Here is a 22331-nt window from a genome sequence, read left to right as displayed (position 1 = left end):
AAGACGCAAAGAGCTTTAATGAATGATACCGTCAAGTGAGCAAATAATAGTTTTTAATTACTAGTTGCTTGTCACCTCCAGGATGTTCGTCCTGTTGGTGGCAATATTTCTGTAGTGGTGTGTTTAGCAGTCACCGTGCTTGTGCGCACGTGCACGGTCAGGCAGAGGTAATTCAATGTACAGTGAAGCGAACCAAAAAACACTGATTCTGCAGTGTGGGCCCAGTTTTGGTCTACTTTATTGATCACCTGCGGTGACCATAAAAGATGCGATTTTGGCACTGTTGCAGAACCCTGAAAAATTAGGCATGTGTACTTTCCTGAAAAATTATGTTTTTTTTGTCGCAGCCACTGAACCAGAAGTCCAGAAACAATATGCCATATAAATGCTGAAAATATTAATTTTTTTTTGTGGCAGCCACTGCAGCACAGAGGCCAGAAAAAATATGCCATATAAATGCAAACAATATTAATTTTTTTTTTGTCGCAGCCACTGCAGCACAGAGGCCAGGAAAAATATGCCATATAAATGCTAACAATATAAATTTTTTTTGTCGCAGACACTGAAGCACAGAGGCCAGAAAAAAATATGCCATATAAATGCTGAAAATATTCTGTTTTTTTTGGTCGCAGCCACTGCAGCACAGAGGCCAGAAAAAATATGCCATATAAATGCAAACAATATAAATTTTTTTTTTGTCGCAGCCACTGCAGCACAGAGGCCAGGAAAAAATATGCCATATAAATGCTAACAATATAAATTTTTTTGGTCGCAGCCACTGAAGCACAGAGGCCAGGAAAAATATGCCATATAAATGCTGAAAATATTCTGTTTTTATGGTCGCAGCCACTGAAGCACAGAGGCCAGGAAAAATATGCCATATAAATGCTGAAAATATTCTGTTTTTTTTAGTCGCAGCCACTGAAGCACAGAGGCCAGAAAAAATATGCCATATAAATGCTGAAAATATTCATTTTTTTGTCACAGCCACTGAAGCACAGAGGCCAGAAAAAATATGCCATATAAATGCTGAAAATATTCATTTATTTTTGTCGCAGCCACTGAAGCACAGAGGCCAGAAAAAATATGCCATATAAATGCTGAAATATTCAATTTTTTTGGTCGCAGCCACTGAAGCACAGAGGCCAGGAAAATATGCCATATTAAATGCTGAAAATATTCTGTTTTTTTAGTCGCAGCCACTGAAGCACAGAGGCCAGAAAAATATGCATATAAATGCTGAAATATTCAATTTTTTGGTCGCAGCCACTGAAGCACAGAGGCCAGGAAAAATATGCCATATAAATGCTGAAAATATTCTGTTTTTTTTTAGTCGCAGCCACTTGAAGCACAGAGGCCAGAAAAAATATGCCATATAAATGCTGAAATATTCATTTTTTTGGTCGCCAGCCACTGAAGCACAGAGGCCAGGAAAAATATGCCCATATAAATGCTGAAAATATTCTGTTTTTTTTTTGGTCGCAGCCACTGAAGCACAGAGGCCAGAAAAAAATATGCCATATAAATGCTGAAAATCATTCTGTTTTTTTGGTCGCAGCCCACTGAAAGCACAAAGGCCCAGAAAAACTCAGGATTTACCTGGATTCAAATTAAACCAGTAGGGTTTGCACCCTAGTTGTAACGGTGGTGGAGGGAGGAGGACGCTAAAGGACAGCTGTATGTGGAGTCATGAGGCGTGCAGAGAAGGACAGCTGCATGGGGAGTCAGAATCAGAAACTCAGAACAGTCTTCCCGGCGTGCAGTAACCCTCGAGATCCACCCTCATTCATTTTAATAAAGTTCAGGTAATCCACACTTTTGTGACTAGGCGAGTTCTCTTCTCAGTTACAATCCCTCCTGCTGCACTGAAGGTCCCTTTCTGAGAGGACACTTGAGGCGGGGCAAGACAAGAGGTTCATGGCAAATTGTGACAGCTCTGGCCACAGATCAAGCCTGCGCACCCAGTAGTCCAGGGGTTCATCGCTCTCAGAGTGTCGATATCTGCAGTTAATGCCAGGTAGTCCGCTACCTGCCGGTCGAGGCGTTCTTTTGAGGGTGATCCCAAAGGGTTCTGCCGCTGCCTTGGGCTGAAAACATTTGCTATGTCTGAACGTTAACAGAGTGGCCAAAGGTCTTTGGTCCTTGCAGGTGCGCTCGTGGCAGGATTTCTGGCAACCTCTGCCCTGGAATGTGTGATGAGTTTCCTGAAAGTGACATCCACCCTTAAAAGCATTGTACAACATGTTTTGCAGGCCTGGTTTGTTAAATGCAAGCAATCCTTTCAGACTTGGTGGTATGTTGGTAACATCTTCTGCCACTTTATGCTTGTACCGAGGGCTAGTAGAGTCGCGACCTCAGTACAGGTCCTTTCTGCCTTAAGCCTCTTGATGACGTGGGGTTTCCTTCAACAGGCATGCCAGCAATGAAAAGGACCCCATGTCTCACAAGGTTGGATGCAGAGGTATCCCATCTCTCGCTTCCTCGTTATCTGAAAGGACTGCCACTCATCCACGTCTCCGTCCCCCAGCCACGACAGACCAGGGGTCCCCAAAAGGTCATCCAACCAGCCCTGGGAAGCCTGCTTCCGTTGGCTCCTCCTCACAAGCACCTTCCTCCTCATGACTCCACTTTGACACATCTCCTGCGTTGCAGCAGGTGCCTGGGTTCGTCTGGTGATCCGACCAAAATCGTGCGCTTCCGCTCCTGTCACGCTGGTCACAGCCATCTGTCCCACTCGGCGCACGGCCCGCTCAAGGAAAGCAAAGGGTATTAGTGCTGATGGTGCCTTGTGGACTGAACCATATTTGTAACTCTTCAAAAGCGCATGAGCCTGATCAGGCCATGCATAACACTCCAGTAACGGGGGAAAAAAAATCCCAGCTCTGCAGATCCAGTCTACCACCCAGTTCAACGCAGGGTATTCGTCTGACGGCTCTTGTTGTTGCAAGCAGACGTTCCAGACATGAAGGAGGTTTGAATTCGCGAGTCTGGCGCGCAAATCATAACGCGGACTGGCATGTCTTAGCGCTGCTGGAATGTCAGAAGCGTGCCATGGCTGTATAGGAAAGCCTGAAATGGGCCGACACCCATTCTGGATGCCGGGAACGTCTGGAATCCTGGGTCTTTGAGACAAAAGTTGTACTATGTAAATTCAGACATGTGCCCATGCAGGGCACATGTGTTAATTGCCCAGTCTCAGTGCTGCAACCGATTTGCTTCCATGTCCCACACCACTTTTCCGATCTTCAGTTGGTGTGGGGTCAGTCCACCGAATCGGCCTGTGACTGCAGAGTGACAGGAGGTAACAGATCCGGTATGGTTTTGCTTTCCAGGCACGTCTCCCCAAGACAGATGACAACGGCGTACTGGGACGTCGATAGCTAGGGGGAGCTGGGGTGCACAGTGTGGAGGAGAGGAGGAGGACCCGCAGCAGAGGAGAAAGAGGAAGAAACGAGGTGAGAGCGAAGGAGGAGTAGAGTGGTGCAGAACTGCGGCAATCCGGCGGTGACACAACTCCACTGTCGAAGTTGTTGAGCCACACATTTCCTGCTTCCAGCATGACCAATTCACCCATGTGGGCAGTGTAGGTGACTACCTACCTGACATGCTTGAGGACATGGCGTCATATCATATGGACTTTGGCCCAACATAGTGCAGAGTGCGGTGACTTGGGCTCTGCACAGGTGGTACAGGTGTGGTATCTCCTTTTTTGAAAACACACACGCTGGTACCTTCCCACACTGCGGTGTCCCATTGCTACAAATGTTGCGGAAGCCTCAGAGTCACAGCTGGGTATGGTAAAAGCTGGCGGGCTTTAATAGTGCAGACACAGCAAGCTGTCAGAGCCGGCCGGGGTGACTCGAGATCATTGGCTTCCTTACGTCGAAACATGGCTCACAAACTTGTGCTGGGGGAGATGACTTGGAATGGGAAAACTTGGTGGTCAAGGTGGAAGGCGGAGTGAGGGTGGTTCAGACGGGTCAAGGAACAGCAGAGGTAGAGGATAGAATGCTGGACAGAAGGAGGGGTGGTTTTATTTGCCTGGTCCATTGAGGTGTTGCTCTTAACATGTTTTGCAGGCTGGGTTTGTAAATGCAGCATCCTTTCAGACTTGTGGTATGTTGGTAACATTTCTGCCACTTTATGCTTGTACCGAGGGTCTAGTAGAGTCGCGACCCAGTACAGGTCCTTCTCCTTAAGCCTCTTGATACGGGGTCCTTCAACAGGCATGACAGCATGAAAGACCCCATTCTCACAAGGTTGGATGCAGAGGTATCCATCTCCGCTTCCTCGTTATCAAGGACTGCATCATCCACGGTCTCCTCCCCCCAGCCACGTACAAGACCAGGGGTCCCCAAAAGGTCACCACCAGCCCCCTGGGAAGCCTGCTCCTGTTGGTCCTCCTCCTCCACAAAGCCATCTTCCTCCTCTGACTCCACTTCTGACACCTCTCCCTGCGTTGCAGCAGGTGCCTGGGTTCGTTCTGGTGATTCCGACCAGAAATCGTGCGCTTCCTGCTCCTCGTCACGCTGGTCTACAGCCTCATCTGTCACTCGTCGCACGGCACGCTCCAGGAAGAAAGCAAAGGGTATTAGGTCGCTGATGGTGCCTTCGGTGCGACTGACCATATTTGTAACCTCTTCAAAAGGGCGCATGAGCCTGCAGGCATCGCGCATAAGCACCCAGTAACGGGGGAAAAAAATCCCCAGCTCTGCAGATCCAGTCCTACCACCCAGTTCAAACAGGTATTCGTTGACGGCTCTTTGTTGTTGCAGCAGACGTTCCAACATGAGGAGCGTTGAATTCCAGCGAGTCTGGCTGTCGCAAATCAAACGCCTGACTGGCATGTTGTACCGCTGCTGAATGTCAGCAAGGCGTGCCATGGCTGTATAGGAACGTCTGAAATGGGCCGACACCTTCCTGGACTGCCTGAGAACGTCCTGGAATCCTGGGTACTTTGAGACAAAACGTTGTACTATTAAATTCAGAACATGTGCCATGCAGGGCACATGTGTTAAATTGCCCAGTCTCAGTGCTGCCAACAGATTGCTTCCATTGTCACACACCACTTTTCCGATCTTCAGTTGGTGTGGGGTCAGCCACCGATCGGCCTGTGACTGCAGAGATGACAGGAGTACAGATCCGGTATGGTTTTTGCTTTCCAGGCACGTCATCCCCAAGACAGCATGACAACGGCGTACCTGGCACGTCGAATAGCCTAGGGGGAGCTGGGGGTGCACAGGTGTGGAGGAGGAGGAGGAGGACCCAGCAGCAGAGGACGAAGAAGAGGAAGAAGACGAGGTAGAGAGCGAAGGAGGAGTAGAGGTGGTGGCAGAACTGCGTGCAATCCGTGGCGGTGACACCAACTCCACTGTCGTTGTTGAGCCACACATTTCCTGCTTCCCAGCCATGACCAAGTTCACCCAGTGGGCAGTGTAGGTGACATACCTACCCTGACCATGCTTGGAGGACCATGCGTCAGTAGTCATATGGACCTTTGGCCCAACACTAAGTGACAGAGATGCGGTGACTTGGCTCTGCACATGGTGGTACAGGTGTGGTATTCCCTTTTTTGAAAAAAAATTGCGGCTGGGGTACCTTCCACTGCGGTGTCCCAATTGCTACAAATTTGCGGAAGGCCTCAGAGTCCACCAGCTGGTATGGTAAAAGCTGGCGGGCTAAGAGTGCAGACAAGCCAGCTGTCAGACGCCGGGCAAGGGGGTGACTCGCAGACATTGGCTTCTTACGCTCAAACATGGCCCTCACAGAAACTTGGCTGGGGGCAGATGACTGGGAATGGGAACTGGTGGTCAAGGTGGAAGGCGGAGTGGAGGGTGGTTCAGACGGGTCAAGGACAGCAGAGGTAGAGCAGTAAGATGCTGGACCAGAAGGAGGGTGGCTTTTAGTTTGCCTGTTGCCTTTGAGGTGTTGCTCCCAAAGTGCTTTGTGCTTGCCGTTCATGTGCCTTCGCATAGAAGTTGTACCTATGTGGCTGTTGGGCTTCCCAAGACTCAGTTTCTGACTGCACTCATTGCAAATTACAACGCTTTTGTCAGAGGCACACACATTAAAAAAATCCCACACTGCTGACCTTTTTGAGGGCTGGCAATCTGGGGGTAAAAGTAGAAGTCGGCGGCGTTGGCGGCAATGGCGGGTGCGTTGGCCGGCTGACCACAGGTGCCGATACATGTTGTTGCCCTACTGTTCCCTGCGAGCTGTCCTCCCTGCTTCTTCTAAGTCTTATTCTCCTCCTGCCTCTCTGACTCTCCGTCTCTCCATCTGAACTGTCCTCCTCTTGCTCTCTTCTACTGGGCACCCACAAAACATCAATCTCCTCATCATCATTCTCCTCAGATGCATCAATTTCTTCTAACAGCTCACAGAAGGAAGCAGCAGCGGGGACCTCCTCGTCATCACTCATTATGTCCATCTCTGTTGTGTTCTCTGCCAGAATTAAATCTGGTGTAACGTCCTCATCTCCTTCATCTTCTTCTGCCAATAATGGTTGCGCATCACTCAGTTCAAGAAACTCATGTGAAAATAACTCCTCTGACTCCAGTGAAGAAGGGGCGCCGGTGGTGGAGGAAGTGTTACGTGGGGTGCCCATAGCAGTGGAGGATGAGGATGTTGTGGTAAAGTTAGAAACGGTAGAGGATGGGGTGTGCTGTGTAAGCCAGTCAACTACCTCTTCAGCATTTTGGGAGTTCAGGGTCATTGCCTTTTTAAAACTGGGCAATTTCCTAGGGCCACAGGATAGCATAGCAGCACGGCCCCTAGTGCCTCTGCGTGGCGGCCTGCCTTTGCCTGGCATTATTTTTAAAACAAAAACAACAACAACTCAGGTGGTGTTTCTGGAGACGGTATTATTATTGATATTTAGACAGAATGTGAACAAGCTCACAGAGCTAGATGGGAGTTGTTTGAAAATGAAGAAGAAGAAGAACACACTGGGCAAACAAGGCCTACAAGGTCAACGTATACACTACTACAGCAGTGGATACGGAATATATTATTGCTGCCTGAAAAACGTCACTCGGGTGGTGTTTCTAGAGACGGTATTATTATTGATATTTAGACAAAATGTGAACAAGCTCACACAGCTAGATGGGAGTTGTTTGAAAATGAAGAAGAAGAAGAAGAACACACTGGGCAAACAAGGCCTACAAGGTCAACGTATACACTACTACAGCAGTGGATACGGAATATATTATTGCTGCCTGAAAAACGTCACTCGGGTGGTGTTTTCTAGAGACGGTATTATTATTGATATTTAGACAAAATGTGAACAAGCTCACACAGCTAGATGGGAGTTGTTTGAAAATGAAGAAGAAGAAGAACACACTGGGCAAACAAGGCCTACAAGGTCAACGTATACACTACTACAGCAGTGGATACGGAATATATTATTGCTGCCTGAAAAACGTCACTCGGGTGGTGTTTCTGGAGACGGTATTATTATTGATATTTAGACAGAATGTGAACAAGCTCACAGAGCTAGATGGCAGTGGTTTGAAAATGAAGAACACACTGGGCAAATAATGCCTACAAGGTCAACGTATACACTACAGCAGTGGTGGATACGGAATATATTATTGCTGCTTGAAAAACGTCACTCAGGTGGTGTTTCTGGAGACGGTATTATTATTGATATTTAGACAGAATGTGAAAAAGCTCACACAGCTAAGTGGCAGTGGTTTGAAAATGAAGAACACACTGGGCAAATAATGCCTACAAGGTCAACGTATACACTACAGCAGTGGTGGATACGGAATATATTATTGCTGCTTGAAAAACGTCACTCAGGTGGTGTTTCTGGAGACGGTATTATTATTGATATTTAGACAGAATGTGAACAAGCTCACACAGCTAAGTGGCAGTGGTTTGAAAATGAAGAACACACTGGGCAAATAATGCCTACAAGGTCAACGTATACACTACAGCAGTGGTGGATACGGAATATATTATTGCTGCTTGAAAAACGTCACTCAGGTGGTGTTTCTGGAGACGGTATTATTATTGATATTTAGACAGAATGTGAACAAGCTCACACAGCTAAGTGGCAGTGGTTTGAAAATGAAGAACACACTGGGCAAATAATGCCTACAAGGTCAACGTATACACTACAGCAGTGGTGGATACGGAATATATTATTGCTGCTTGAAAAACGTCACTCAGGTGGTGTTTCTGGAGACGGTATTATTATTGATATTTAGACAGAATGTGAACAAGCTCACACAGCTAAGTGGCAGTGGTTTTGAAAATGAAGAACACACTGGGCAAATAATGCCTACAAGGTCAACGTATACACTACAGCAGTGGTGGATACGGAATATATTATTGCTGCTTGAAAAACGTCACTCAGGTGGTGTTTCTGGAGACGGTATTATTATTGATATTTAGACAGAATGTGAACAAGCTCACACAGCTAAGTGGCAGTGGTTTTGAAAATGAAGAACACACTGGGCAAATAATGCCTACAAGGTCAACGTATACACTACAGCAGTGGTGGATACGGAATATATTATTGCTGCTTGAAAAACGTCACTCAGGTGGTGTTTCTGGAGACGGTATTATTATTGATATTTAGACAGAATGTGAACAAGCTCACACAGCTAAGTGGCAGTGGTTTGAAAATGAAGAACACACTGGGCAAATAATGCCTACAAGGTCAACGTATACACTACAGCAGTGGTGGATACGGAATATATTATTGCTGCTTGAAAAACGTCACTCAGGTGGTGTTTCTGGAGACGGTATTATTATTGATATTTAGACAGAATGTGAACAAGCTCACACAGCTAGATGGCCACTGGGCAAATAATGCCTGCAAGTGCACTACTATTGGTGCACTACTATGAAGAACAGCAAACAGCACTGGACACCTTAAAGAACAGTAAGATAAGTAAAATAAAAAAAAAAATTATATGTATATTAAAAAAAAAAAATATTCTCGGGTTGGTGCTGCTGAACTACTAGGAGCAGCACAGTAGCACACCAGTCCCACTCCCCAACACTGCTAGACTAATAGCACTTGGCTGTTAAAGTAGCAAAGTAAAACAACAAAAAAGAAAATAAAAGCAGTCCTTACAAGGACTATTGGGTTATTACAGCAGTCAGCAGATGAGATCAGAAGAGATCAGTGCCCACAGCAGGCAGCTACATACAGAGCACTGCAGTAGAAGGTAGATTACTAGCCAGCAAAGCTACCCTAAAATGTCCCTCAAATCCCTGCAGACTTCTGTCCCTCCAATACAGAGCAGTATCAAGTAGATTACTAGCCAGCAAACTTACTATCAACTGTCCCTCAAAGAAATCAGTGAAATCAGTAACAGCTCTCTCCCTACACTAGCTCTTGCAAGCACACACAGGCAGAATGAAAAAACGCTGCAGGGCTTCAGTTTATATATGGAAGGGGAGTGGTCCAGGGGGTGTGGGGGTGGTCCAGGAGGGAGAGCTTCCTGATTGGCTGCCATGTTTCTGCTGGTCTGGGGTGAGAGGTCAAAAAAAAGCGCCAGGTAAGGCGAACCCAAAATGGCGAACGTTGCGCGACGTTCGCGAACTTGCGTCGGACGCGAACAGCCGATGTTCGCGCGAACAAGTTCGCCGGCGAACAGTCCGCGACATCCCTAGTATTAACCTCACAACACAAAGGGTATTTAGAACATCGGTGTATGAACCTCGTAGTGTATGAGGTTGTACCTAATTGGAAAAAACTGAAATAGTGCAGGATCGTAGGTGCATTCATGGTGAGCAGCTAGTGACTGCACTTACACCGCAGTTGTATTAGAAGCGCTTAGAACAGGTATCCTGGCGGTTCAGTATAGGGATCTGTTCTTAAGATGTAGTATTCAGACAGATACGCCGACCTGAAGATATGTGAAATGATCATCATTTGCGAGTGGGGCGCAGGGCTTACCTGGGAGTGCGTGTGGTCAATTTGAAACAATCGTGAAACAATTATCTGTAATTCTTTGGACCTGGTTTAAACATTTAACAAATCAAAATTATTTTGCCACTAATATGAATTCATGCAACTTGGTTTATATAAAGTGCAAGCTAGTTATTATTGCAGAGAATGAAGAAAATGTTTTTAAAAATTTGATTTTTTTGCTTAAAATAAACAAGTAGATATTGGAGATGGCCTTTCAGATTTGTGGATAAGGGATCTTTGTATAGCTATGTAACATAAATATGTATACTATAGAAAATACATATCACTATAAAGCTTGTGTAACCTGCTCATACAGTATATATCTGTGAAAAAGCAATTCTCCTATTTGCTAATACCTCTCTTTAATATGCAATACATGACCTTATTACTTATAATTGCCTTTAGCAAATGACTGTAAGTTTGTCATTTTCCTCTTCAAACCCACATTCACACCCATACATAATTTCAACGAGGAAAAATGTCAATGTGTTTTTTTTTATTAATTAGAAAATGACTAGTAATTAGACAATAGTTGGATTTGAGGTGTGTGCCATTTTTCAACCTGCATTTAGTTGATACATTTCTTATCTTTGACTCAGCTGAGTAGAATCCCTGAGTTTCATTAAAGGCAGCTGTTAGAATTGATACAATAGTTGCTAATACTCCAGAGATTCTGCTGAAAAATGTATCAACTAATGAAGCAAATTGTAAAGGTGGCCATACACAGAGAGATCCCACCTTGAGATGGGCGATATCAGAGAACGGGCGGTCGGATCACGGGACCGCATCCACAAGGATTTTAAGCCCTGCCTGATCGACATCTGGCAGACTTTCGGCCAGATATCAATCGGGAACGCCCGTAGGAGGGCCCCATAAACGGACAATAAGCTGCCGACTCGATATGTCTTTTATCAGCCCATTTATGATCACCTTAACCGTTCAGAATCTGGAACATTAAACTTTTGGAAAAATTATCGGAGTATGATATTTTATAACCATGTATTGAAATGTTCTGTCTATTAGTCAGAGGGATATTGGAGATGCTTATTTTCTAATTTAACTTCAATAAAAAGTATTTTTACTTTTATATTTTTTGCCCTCTGGATATTCCTAGAGTGTCTGGGCTGTCCACCTTTAAATATATTTTTAGTATGCTGTAGAGAGTGATTTTCTGAAACAATCTGCAATTACTTTTCATTTTTCATCATTTCGGTTTTTGAGTTAGTTAGCTTTTATTCTGGCGGCTCTCCAGTTTGCCATTTCAGCAATCTGGTTTCTAGGATCCAAACTACCCTAGCAACTATACATTAATTTGAATATGAATTGGAGAGGGCCTAAATAGAAAGATGAGCAAGAAAAAGAAACAGAAGGCAAACAATTCAAAAACTTTAAAAAAAAAGTCAACTGAAAAGTTTTTTGACAGTAATTATAGATATGACACAGTAATATTATGAGCAAATATGCCTTTTACCTACTATATAATAGGTCAGACTCAATTCAGTGAGAAAAGGGTTTATAATGTGAAAAGTCATGGATGGGATTCAATTTGAGATGCAAATCAATTCAGAAAAACTTATCTCAAGGTTTATCATGTGAAGTCTAGGGGAAAAAACTGGAACTGAATTAGTTGAAAAGTTTTTTTTTCTCCTCAAATTGAATCTCATCCATGCATTTTCATGTGAAATAACATTTTCTTATTGAAAATATAGAATATGCAAGGCATTGTGCAGTCTTGCCTGGGAAGGTGGTGAATACTGCCACATACTGTAGTTTTAAGGGAACATTTAGTACATGGGTAACAAAAGATAGGCAGTACTTTCAATGTCATTTACATTTATAAATACTTTTTAGTTATATATTTTTCATTATTTTAATGTTCAAAAATGATTAGAATTAAATTTGTTTTCATTATACTGTAAAATATTTTTATTTGGCGATACAACCCAATTAATTTTCTCTCCCTCTATACATTTCTAGTTCTTACTTGATTCAAGCAATGGATTCTGTGCTTCTGTATTCCTTGTCTGTGTTATCTGTTTCCAGTGGGTTCTGCTACTGCATTACTCAGAAGCCTTGGTCCTCCAGCTCTAATTACTGGTTTTACATTTTGCTCACTCCACCTGCTAAAATACCTGGAGGGTGGAGTGCATGGGATGCAATCCAAATAAACTATATGCAATACAGTATGTGATCTGGTTTTATGTCACGCAGCTAGGTTGCTAACTGATACTTGTACCTGTTTTCTGTGGGCAAGATTCACAGAAACAGCCACTCTTAAAGAAGAACTAAACCCTACAAATTAAAATGGATAAAATGACATATTTTATATAATGACATATTTAATATAATATTTTATTGCACTGGCCTAAAGTTTCAGTTTCTCAATAGCATCCAGGACTTCAAACTTGTCACGGGGGTCACCATCCTGGAAAGCGTCTGCAACACTCACATGCTCAGTGGGCTCTGAGCAGCTGTTGAGAAGCTAAGCTTAGGGGTCATCGCAAATTATCAAGTAGAAAATGAGTTTGGCCTGTAATATAAACTGATGCTACAGGGCTGATTATTAAATTCTGATGCTAGTTACACTAGTTTCTGTGCTGCCATATAGTAATTATTTGTATTAATTACTAATCAGCCTTATAGTGTTTTATGGATATGTTGAGTTGGTCCCTAAGCTCAGTAAGTGACAGCAGCACAGAGCATGTGCATTGAATCAGCAGAAAAGAAGATTGGGGGCTACTGGGGCATCTTTGGAGGCACAGAGCTTCCCTGGTAAAGGACTGTGATTGCCTTGGGATGGTACAGAAGTTTAAAACATAATGTACAACATTTTAGTTAAAGGTGCGGTTCACCTTCAAGTTAACTTTTAGTATGTTATAGAATGGCTAGTTCAAAGAAACTTTTCAATTGGTCTTCATTATTTATTTTTTATAGGTTTTTAATTTTTTTCCTTCTTCTTCTGACTCTTTCCAGCTTTCAAATGGGGGTCACTGACCCCATCTTAAAAAACAAATGCTCTCTAAGGCTACAAGTATATTGTTATTGCTACTTTTTATTACTCCTCTTTCTAGTCAGGTCCTCTACCATTCATATTCTAGTTTATTTTTCAATCATGGTTGCTAGCGTAATTTGGAGCCTAGCAACCAGATTGCTAAAATTGCTAAATGGAGTGCTGCTGAATAAAATGCTAAATAACTAAAAAATCAAAACCAACTTAAGTAGACTTAAGACATGGAGATCCAAATTATATAAAAGCAGTCTGGACTAGAGGTGCTATACCTATTCCTTGTTTACATTAGAGAAAGAAGGTTCAACTCCAATTTAATTATTATCTTTGAGAAGTGATTGCATTTGTAGTACTATTTATTTGAAAGCTACACTGCTGTAAAAAAAAGATAGAAATCTACCTTAACAGTGTCAGGTGTCCCTCTCCCATCTTCCTTCTCTCTGTCAGATGACTATAGAAAGCAAAGTTTTGCTTAGTTCTACCCTGCCTAGAGACCTGTTTAGCCTTAAAGGGGACCTGTCACCCTGACATAAAAAGCTGTATAATAAAAGTACTTCTCAAATTACATTCTCATTATCGAAACCGCTACTATAGGTAATCCACACATAATACACACCAAATTTGAAATGTGGCTTAGGTGTACAAGCCCTGAGCCTGGCGCTTTAGATTTAATCAATTCCGTGTCCCACGTAGGCTTTGAAGGCATATTTTAAAAACTTTCAGTACACTCACTGTGAGCTCTTAGTGGCCGAGGCACTTCTGCTAAGGGTGGTGGCACATGAGGAGATTAGTCGACAAGCACGACAAATCTTTGCTACCGCAGGCAACTAATGTCCCCTCAAAATGCCTTACTGCCGGCAAGAATGCGAATTGCTGGCAGGATGGCAAACATGTTGCTAAGGTTTTCCGAAGTTGCCCCAAAGTTTACCCATGAGGCAACTTCCAGGGACTTTGGAAAAGTGAATCTATACATATGCGATCCCACCGGTGATTTACATGACAAGGGGACTCCTCAATTTGACCCTTTGTCTTGAGCTATCCCACTGCGCCGCATTATTACTAGAGATGTCGCGAACTGTTCGCCGGCGAACTTGTTCGCGCGAACATCGGGTGTTCGCGCTCGCCGGAAGTTCGTGAACGTCGCGCGACGTTCGCCATTTTGGGTTCGCCATTGTTGGCGCTTTTTTTTGCCCTCTCACCCCAGACCAGCAGGTACATGGCAGCCAATCAGGAAGCTCTCCCCTGGACCACTCCCCTTCCCTATAAAAACCGAAGCCCTGCAGCGTTTTTTCACTCTGCCTGTGTGTGCTGAAGAGATAGTGTAGGGAGAGAGCTGCTGCCTGTTAGTGATTTCAGGGACAGTTGAAAGTTTGCTGGCTAGTAATCGTTTTGATACTGCTCTGTTATTGGAGGGACAGAAGTCTGCAGGGGTTTGAGGGACATTTAAGCTTAGGTAGCTTTGCTGGCTAGTAATCTACCTTCTACTGCAGTGCTCTGTATGTAGCTGCTGTGGGCAGCTGTCCTGCTTCTGATCTCATCTGCTGACTGCTGCAATAACAGTAGTCCTTGTAAGGACTGCTTTTATTTATTTTTTTGTTGTTTTACTACTACTACTACTACTACTATAAGAGCCCAGTGCTATTAGTCTAGCAGTGTTGGGGAGTGGGACTGGTGTGCTAATCTGCTGCTCCTAGTAGTTCAGCAGCACCAACTTTAATTTTTTTTTTTTAATATTCATTTTTTTTTTTATTTTACTTTTTTTTATTTTACTACCGCTGTAGTAGTGTATAAGTTGACCTTTTAGGCATTATTTGCCCTGTAGGCATTTTTTGCCCAGTGTGTTATTCAACCAACTGCCATCTAGCTGTGTGACCTTGTTCACATTCTGTCTAAATATCCATAATATTACCGTCTCCAGAAAAAACACCGGAGTGACTTTTTTCAAGCAGCCATAATATATTTTACGTAATCCGTATCCACCGCTGTAGTAGTGTATACGTTGACCTTGTAGGCATTATTTGCACAGTGTTTTCTTCAACCCGCCATCTAACTGTGTGAGCTTGTTCACATTTTGTCTAAATATTGATAATATTATCGTCTCTAGAAAAACCACTTGAGTTACTTTTTTTCAAGCAGCATTCATATATTTTACGTAATCCGTATCCACCGCTGTAGTAGTGTATACGTTGACCTTGTAGGCATTATTTGCACAGTGTTTTCTTCAACCCGCCATCTAGCTGTGTGAGCTTGTTCACATTTTGTCTAAATATTGATAATATTATCGTCTCTAGAAAAACCACTTGAGTTACTTTTTTTCAAGCAGCATTCATATATTTTACGTAATCCGTATCCACCGCTGTAGTAGTGTATACGTTGACCTTGTAGGCATTGTTTGCCCAGTTTTTTTGGCCGCAGCCACTGAAGCACAGAGGCCAGAAAAAATATGCCATATAAATGCTGAAAAATCGTCATTTTTTGCCATACGTTGACTCAACGTATATGGCAAAAAATGACTATTTTCAGCATTTATATGGCATATTTTTTCTGGCAACTGTGCTTCGTGGCTGCGACCAAAAAAACTGGGCAAACAATGCCTACAAGGTCAACGTATGGCAAAAAATGACTATTTTCAGCATTTATATGGCATATTTTTTCTGGCAACTGTGCTTCAGTGGCTGCAACCAAAAAAATTTATATTTTCAGCATTTATATGGCATAATTTTTCTGGCAACTGTGCTTCAGTGGCTGCGACCAAAAAAATGACTATTTTCAGCATTTATATGGCATATTTTTTCTGGCCTCTGTGCTTCAGTGGCTGCGGCCAAAAAAACTGGGCAAACAATGCCTACAAGGTCAACGACGTTGACCTTGTAGGCATTGTTTGCCCAGTTTTTTTGGCCGCAGCCACTGAAGCACAGAGGCCAGAAAAAATATGCCATATAAATGCTGAAAATAGTCATTTTTTGCCATACGTTGACTCAACGTATATGGCAAAAAATTACTATTTTCAGCATTTATATGGCATATTTTTTCTGGCAACTGTGCTTCAGTGGCTGCGACCAAAAAAACTGGGCAAACAATGCCTACAAGGTCAACGTATGGCAAAAAACGACTATTTTCAGCATTTATATGGCATATTTTTTCTGGCAACTGTGCTTCAGTGGCTGCAACCAAAAAAACTGGGCAAACAATGTCTACAAGGTCAACGTATGGCGAAAAATTACTATTTTCAGCATTTATATGGCATATTTTTTCTGGCAACTGTGCTTCAGTGGCTGCGTCCAAAAAAACTGGGCAAACAATGCCTACAAGGTCAACGTATGGCAGTTGTTTAAAGAGAACAGTAGATTACTAGCCAGCAAAGCTACCTAAGCTAAAATGTCCCTCAAATCCCTGCAGACTTCTGTCCCTCCAATACAGAGCAGTATCAAGCAGATTACTAGCCAGCAAACTTACTATCATCTGTCCCTGAAATCACTAACAGCTCTCCCCCTACACTATCTCTTCCAAGCACACACAGGCAGATTTTTCAGATACATTTTTGCCCTTGATCCCCCTCTGGCATGCCACTGTCCAGGTCGTTGCACCCTTTAAACAACTTTAAAATCATTTTTCTGGCCAGAAATGTCTTTTTTAGATGTTAAAGTTCGCCTTCCCATTGAAGTCTATGGGGTTCGCGAACCGCTCGCGTTTTTGCGCAAGTTCGCGAATATGTTCGCGAACTTTTTTTCCGACGTTCGCTACATCCCTAATTATTACATACCTTCATGAAATCAGGAGACAGAGATGGTTATAAAATGGCAACAGCATTTATTCACATTTTATCAAATAAATAGGACCTTGCCAGCTTAACCCAAGGCAATATTCTAATACCAGAATTAAACAAGAGATCGCTACTACGCTGTGCTGCCAATATGAGAGAAGTTCAGCAGCCCTGCTGCCAGATCTGCATCTGCAGTGTCTTGATGATAGAAAATCCAAGCAGGCTGCCCCCTAACACAAATTGTAGTAGCGTCTGTATCAATCAATCCACCGTGCAGTCACAGGAGAGAACCTCCTTTCTCCCTCTTCTAAACTTACCTGTACAGTACTCTGGCAAGGTCCTACCGCTGCTGTGACAAATAGAACTTAAAATATAATATCATATGTGCACTGTTTTCATCCAGAGGAAGGCAAAAAACCCAGCCCAAAAACAGTGCCAATTCTGCTTCAAGAGGGAAAAAATTCCTTCCTGACCCCAATGCCGATCAGAAACATTCCCTGGATCAAGCGTTTCACATTAACTTACATAAATGAATACAATACAGACTCTCACAATTATAATGTTTAAAAATACAGAAACCACAATAAAAACATCCAGATTCAGTTATTAATAGATAATATGAGAACATAAAAGTAGAAAACTCCTGACAATTTGAAAAATGAGGGAGGGTGGGTCGTTTCTACCTGCTCAGAAGATAAGAAAGTGAACTGCTTCTTCCCCTGACATAACGTCCCTCTCTTCCCCTGGGCCTGGCCATCTCCTGCTTTAACTCTTTCCTTCTCACCTAAACACAGCTACATGTGATTCTGCCCATCTCTGAACTAGACCAGTGTAATTTGACTGCTGGTCATTCGGATCCCTTGTCATACAGCCCCTGTGCTTATAGCTCCAGGGCTTTCCTTTCTTGCTGGCTGGAAGGCATTTTGGTGACATTTTGTGCACCATGCTTCTGCATATTTTTTGCTCTATTCCAGAGGTGCAGTATTTTGCCTCTGATGCTACATTATAGCACTGCACTAGAGAAGGAAAATATGATGTGATTGGTGTTTCCAAAACATGGCTGAATGAATTGCATGAATGGGCAGTTAATATCAGAGGCTATACTTTGTTTCAGAGGCACAGAGGCAATAGAAAAGGAGGAGGCGTTTGTCTGTTTGTTAGGCAGGATTTAAAAGCTAATATAAAGGAGCTGTGTTAAAAAAGAGGGAGCTGAAGTCTTATGGGTGATGCTTTTCACTGATTGTAAAGAGTCCAACAAATTAATTGTAGGAGTATGCTATAGACAGAGTCAGACAGGGCCGGTGAGACACCGGGAAAAAACCCGGTGGTCCCATGGCTCTTGTGCTTCTACATTTAATTCTTAAGGGAATAAATTGAGGGAATACATTCAGAACATTGATTTAATATAATTTTAAATGACAATCATTTCTGTTCTTTGTTTTTAGTGAAACACATAATGCCCCAATCAATGCTCTGAAGGGAAGCACTTAAGGTGATAAACTTTGCTTTTCTGAAATTCAGGGTTTTTGTTGCCCCAGTGTATATTATCGTCCTCCTCTTCACTTACATTAGGGGATCTAGAGCCAAGGTCTATAGCCACACGGGGGCTGCTGTCCCAGGGTCCCCCCATGCCCCCCTCTGCTGTGCAACCGCACACTATGTTTGTGCCACGACCGCCTGAGAAAGGGATGTCATGGCAGGAAAGAAGCCACCAGATTGCAGATGAGACAGCACTCAAAAGGCTAACTGACTACAAGGAATGCTACTATGCAGAGAAGTAAAAGACTTTTTATACTATGACCAGAGGGTCCAGAGAATGGCAACTAAACTGGTAAAATGTATGGAAAATCTCAGTTATGAGAAAAGACTGGCCAACTTGGGGATGTTCACGCTGGAGAAGAGGCGCTTAAGAGGTGATATGATAACTATGTATAAATATATAAGGGGATCGTACAATAAACTCTCTAATGCTTTATTTACCAGTAGGTCCTTCCAGCTGACAAAAGGGCTGACAAGGAAGGGTTTTTTCTACAGTGAGAGCTGTGAAGATGTGGAATTCTCTCCCTGAATCAGTTGTACTGGCTGATACATTAGATAGCTTTAAGAAAGTGTTGGATGGCTTTTTAGCAAATGAAGGAATACAGGGTTATGGAAGATAGCTCGTACAACAAGATGATCCAGGATCTGGTCCGACTGCCATCTTGGAGTCAGGATCAAATCTTTTCCCCCTCTGAGGCAAAGTGGAGAGGCTTCAAATGGGGATTTTTGTCTTCCTTTGGATCAACTAGCACTTAGGCACTTAAAAGGCTGAACTTGATCAATCAAACTTACTACGTTACTATTTATGTATGTTGCTGTAATTTAAAGTATTGTAAGGGCTTTAGAATTTTTTGTTAAACATGTTTCTGTTGTCAGTGACTTTTTCACTAGGTGTCAGTATTACATTATCTAATACTGCAATTACAGCTTACACTCTGACAGACATGTTTGTATTAATAAATGTATAAATGTCCTGCTACATTTCATCATCACCATCATTATTTATTTAAACAGCGCCAGGGTTTCTAGCACCTTACCGCAATGAGACAATAACAGGGGTCTTGCAATGATTTAACCTAATAAAGATAGGATCAGAGGACCCTGCTCACAAAAGCTTGCAATCTAATGGATTTGGAAGTGTTATTTTTACATAGGGTCCTAGAAGGTTTTTAGAATTGATTTATAAACAGGATTTTCACTAACAAGTTTAATGTGGCTAGTAACAGACATTTGCAGCTGACAGCCCTGAGTGACTATATGTTATGGGGAGATACAGACTAACTCTGATACATTTTAATACTATACTTATACTTAGTGCAATGTAGTTCGCAGCCCATAGGGGCTGCTCCAACAAGGACAATTACAGTAGGGAAATTTGGGTAGAATGCCATTTCATTCTCCTTGTTACTCCTAAAACTGAATGAGTGTGTAGCATAGCGGTTTTTATATAATTGATTGATAGTGATTTACAATATATACATCTGCCTTGGTATATGAATCAAATCCTTGGTTTAGGTAAAAGCAGCAGATTTTGGGATGGCTATTGTCCAATGATCAAGGTACACTGACTTTGTTCTATGTATATTGCTGGGTAAACAATTACTTAGCAAATATCCTTGGAATAATCAAACAGATCCAATTTAGACAATAATCTATCCAGAAAATTTATTTGAGTAACAGATAAGGCCTTGTATAAAGTTAATACTTTTACTAGTTAGAAATGTGTGTTTATGATAACAGTTGCACAACAACATTAGTGCACAAGTAAGCACTTGGGTGGGGTTTTTCTAAGAACTGTGGTATAAGAAGGAGCTTTACATGAGTAGCTTCGCCTCGGACCCATGAGTGGGTGCCAGGATTTGGATCATCGCTTGATTATCAGGTTCATCACCGAGGGTGATGAACCAAAAGTTGTGGGGCTCCCCAATTGTGCTGAATTGATGCAGAACTGGCTATTCTTATAATTACCATCATATGAAGTTAAGTAAATGTTTTTAAATTCTACCTTTACTTGTGTGTGTGTGTAAGTTATTGCTCACAAGCAGTATATCAAAAGGTTTAATCATTGATCCTGTATATTTGTATTAATATATTTATTTTAATTAATACAAGTATTATTATTTATAAAGGTTCACTTCTTTTTTAAATTTGGCGCTGTGAACAGGATTAACCCTTTTATTGCTGTGAAGTGCTGTAATAACTTATAGAAACTTGTATAACTTGTAGAATTTATTTAAAGTGCAACTTTGTATGGTTGGGTAGTGGCAGTATCGTAGTGGCTTGTGCATACCTCCCAACTGTCCCGTATTACATGGGACAGTCCCGATTTTACTTGCCTGTCCCACAGTCCCGGATAGCAGGTGAAGATGTTCCGCTGTTCAGATCTTCTGGCACTTCTTGCTTCTTCCAGGTTTTCTCTGCACTTTCCAGAGCGGCAGAGGGGAGCAGTTGTCTCCTTCAGGTCTTTCCGGCTTACTTGTTGCTTCCTCGGCTCACACTGCAGATTCTCTCCTTCCGGTGTGTGGGTGATGCTTCAGTGACGTCAGTCTTCTCTCAGCTCTGCATCAGGACTTCACGCAGCCGATCATCTCTCTGGTTGCCAGCAGCTTGATGATGATCACTCCCTCGGTCCTCTGCGTGCCAAGAAGGCATTCACTGGCTTTCTATTCTGCTGCTCTCTGCCAGGCTGTTCTTCTGTTCTGCTGCTGGTGGTGGGATTAGCTTAGCACTGTGAAGAGTGTCACTGCTGGCTGGTTCCCTGCTGCTGCTTGGTGAAAATCAACTTTGGCATGAAAACTGTGAATGAAACTTTTCAGTAACTTTGACTGTCATGAGCAAAACCAGGGGGCTAGATTTTTGTGTGGATTATCAGTTAATGTAATTTTGAAAGGTAAAAAAAAATATATAAGAAAAAAGGGCAACAAAAGTCTGTTTCCCTTTTTTCTTATTTTTTTACCTTTCAAAATCACAAATCACACACATTAGCACAATTACGCTAACCTGCGACACTTGCTGTTCTGCTGACACCTCTCCTTACCCAACTGGATCTCTTCCCCCAGTTCAGGGGAGCAGCTGCTATGCAAGGTCAAGGAAGGGAGGGACAAGTAAATAGGCAAAATGCTGTAATAAAGCGCAATAAAGTATGTGAAGCAAACAAATAAGTTACTGACTGGGGAAAGTCATTAGGTGTCATGATACTCCCACTGAAATGATGGATTCTACCCCATGGCATACTATAGGGGAGGGAATACAAAGGTCAAGAGAGTATGGATGTGTGAGTGGCTTGATTGCTGATCCATTAGCTTTAGCACCCCCAATTATACCTGCAGTAAAAGAGATATGGTTAGGGCCAGATATGGCTCCCTTTACTGCACACATGAAAAATAAATTGCTTGCAAGATCTCTCTTGAAATTGATGGCATTCCCACTGCTGATTTGTTTAAGCGCTGGCAAAAACTGAAACAAAAGGTGAGGTTGAAATTAACCAAACCACAGAATGTAGCAACCTGCAACATAGAGGACATTGAAGGGAAATAATTCATCCCACATAGGGAAGAGGACTTGCTTTAACATAAGGAGAGGATCTAGGAGATTAGATGATAGGAAGGCAGAATCTGATAGCTGTGTATTATAATATTTTTTTTCCTTTGTCAAAACAGGATTGCAGCTGTTTTCCATCCCCTTCCATCTCAGTTTTTTGATGAGAAGAGCAGTTCAACTCTACAGGATAAACAATAGAAATGTTAAATTGTTCTAAACTCTGGTGTATGTTAATGTAATTTTTTGTTTTTCCCCCCTTTGTTTCAGGATTTTTTAAAAAAATAATCTGACGATTTTTTATTAATATGGTTTTTAATTACAGGCATTTTTTTTTAAGACATGTCTTTTTTGTTTTTAAAGAACTTTTGATAGAACATCTAAGTGTGAAACTTAATGTTTTTAATGTTTTTGTTTTGTGTGTTTCTGAGTGTGTGGGCCCACATGAATGTGTTATGTATTTTAATGTTTTTGTCTTGTCTTACATGTGGCAGACACTTAGGGGCAGATTTACTAAGCTCGAGTGAATAATTCGAATGGAAAAATATTCGAAT

At 42.5% G+C, this 22331-nt stretch overlaps 1 protein-coding gene across 1 annotated transcript in view; it reads right to left on the bottom strand.

Annotated features, from left to right (window-relative positions):
- Positions 1–11987, bottom strand: part of LOC108696412 (NXPE family member 1) — a 44549-nt gene extending 32562 nt beyond the window's left edge. The window contains exon 1 of the mRNA XM_041569217.1: positions 11916–11987. The gene's annotated coding sequence lies outside the window, so the exon portion shown is untranslated. The remainder of the gene's footprint in view (positions 1–11915) is intronic.
- Positions 11988–22331: the final 10344 nt, after the last annotated feature.

Source organism: Xenopus laevis, chromosome 7L (genome assembly GCF_017654675.1).
Source record: "Xenopus laevis strain J_2021 chromosome 7L, Xenopus_laevis_v10.1, whole genome shotgun sequence".
NCBI lineage: Eukaryota > Metazoa > Chordata > Amphibia > Anura > Pipidae > Xenopus > Xenopus laevis.
Note: the sequence above shows the minus strand (reverse complement) of the source record. Positions and strands in the feature narration are given on the sequence as shown.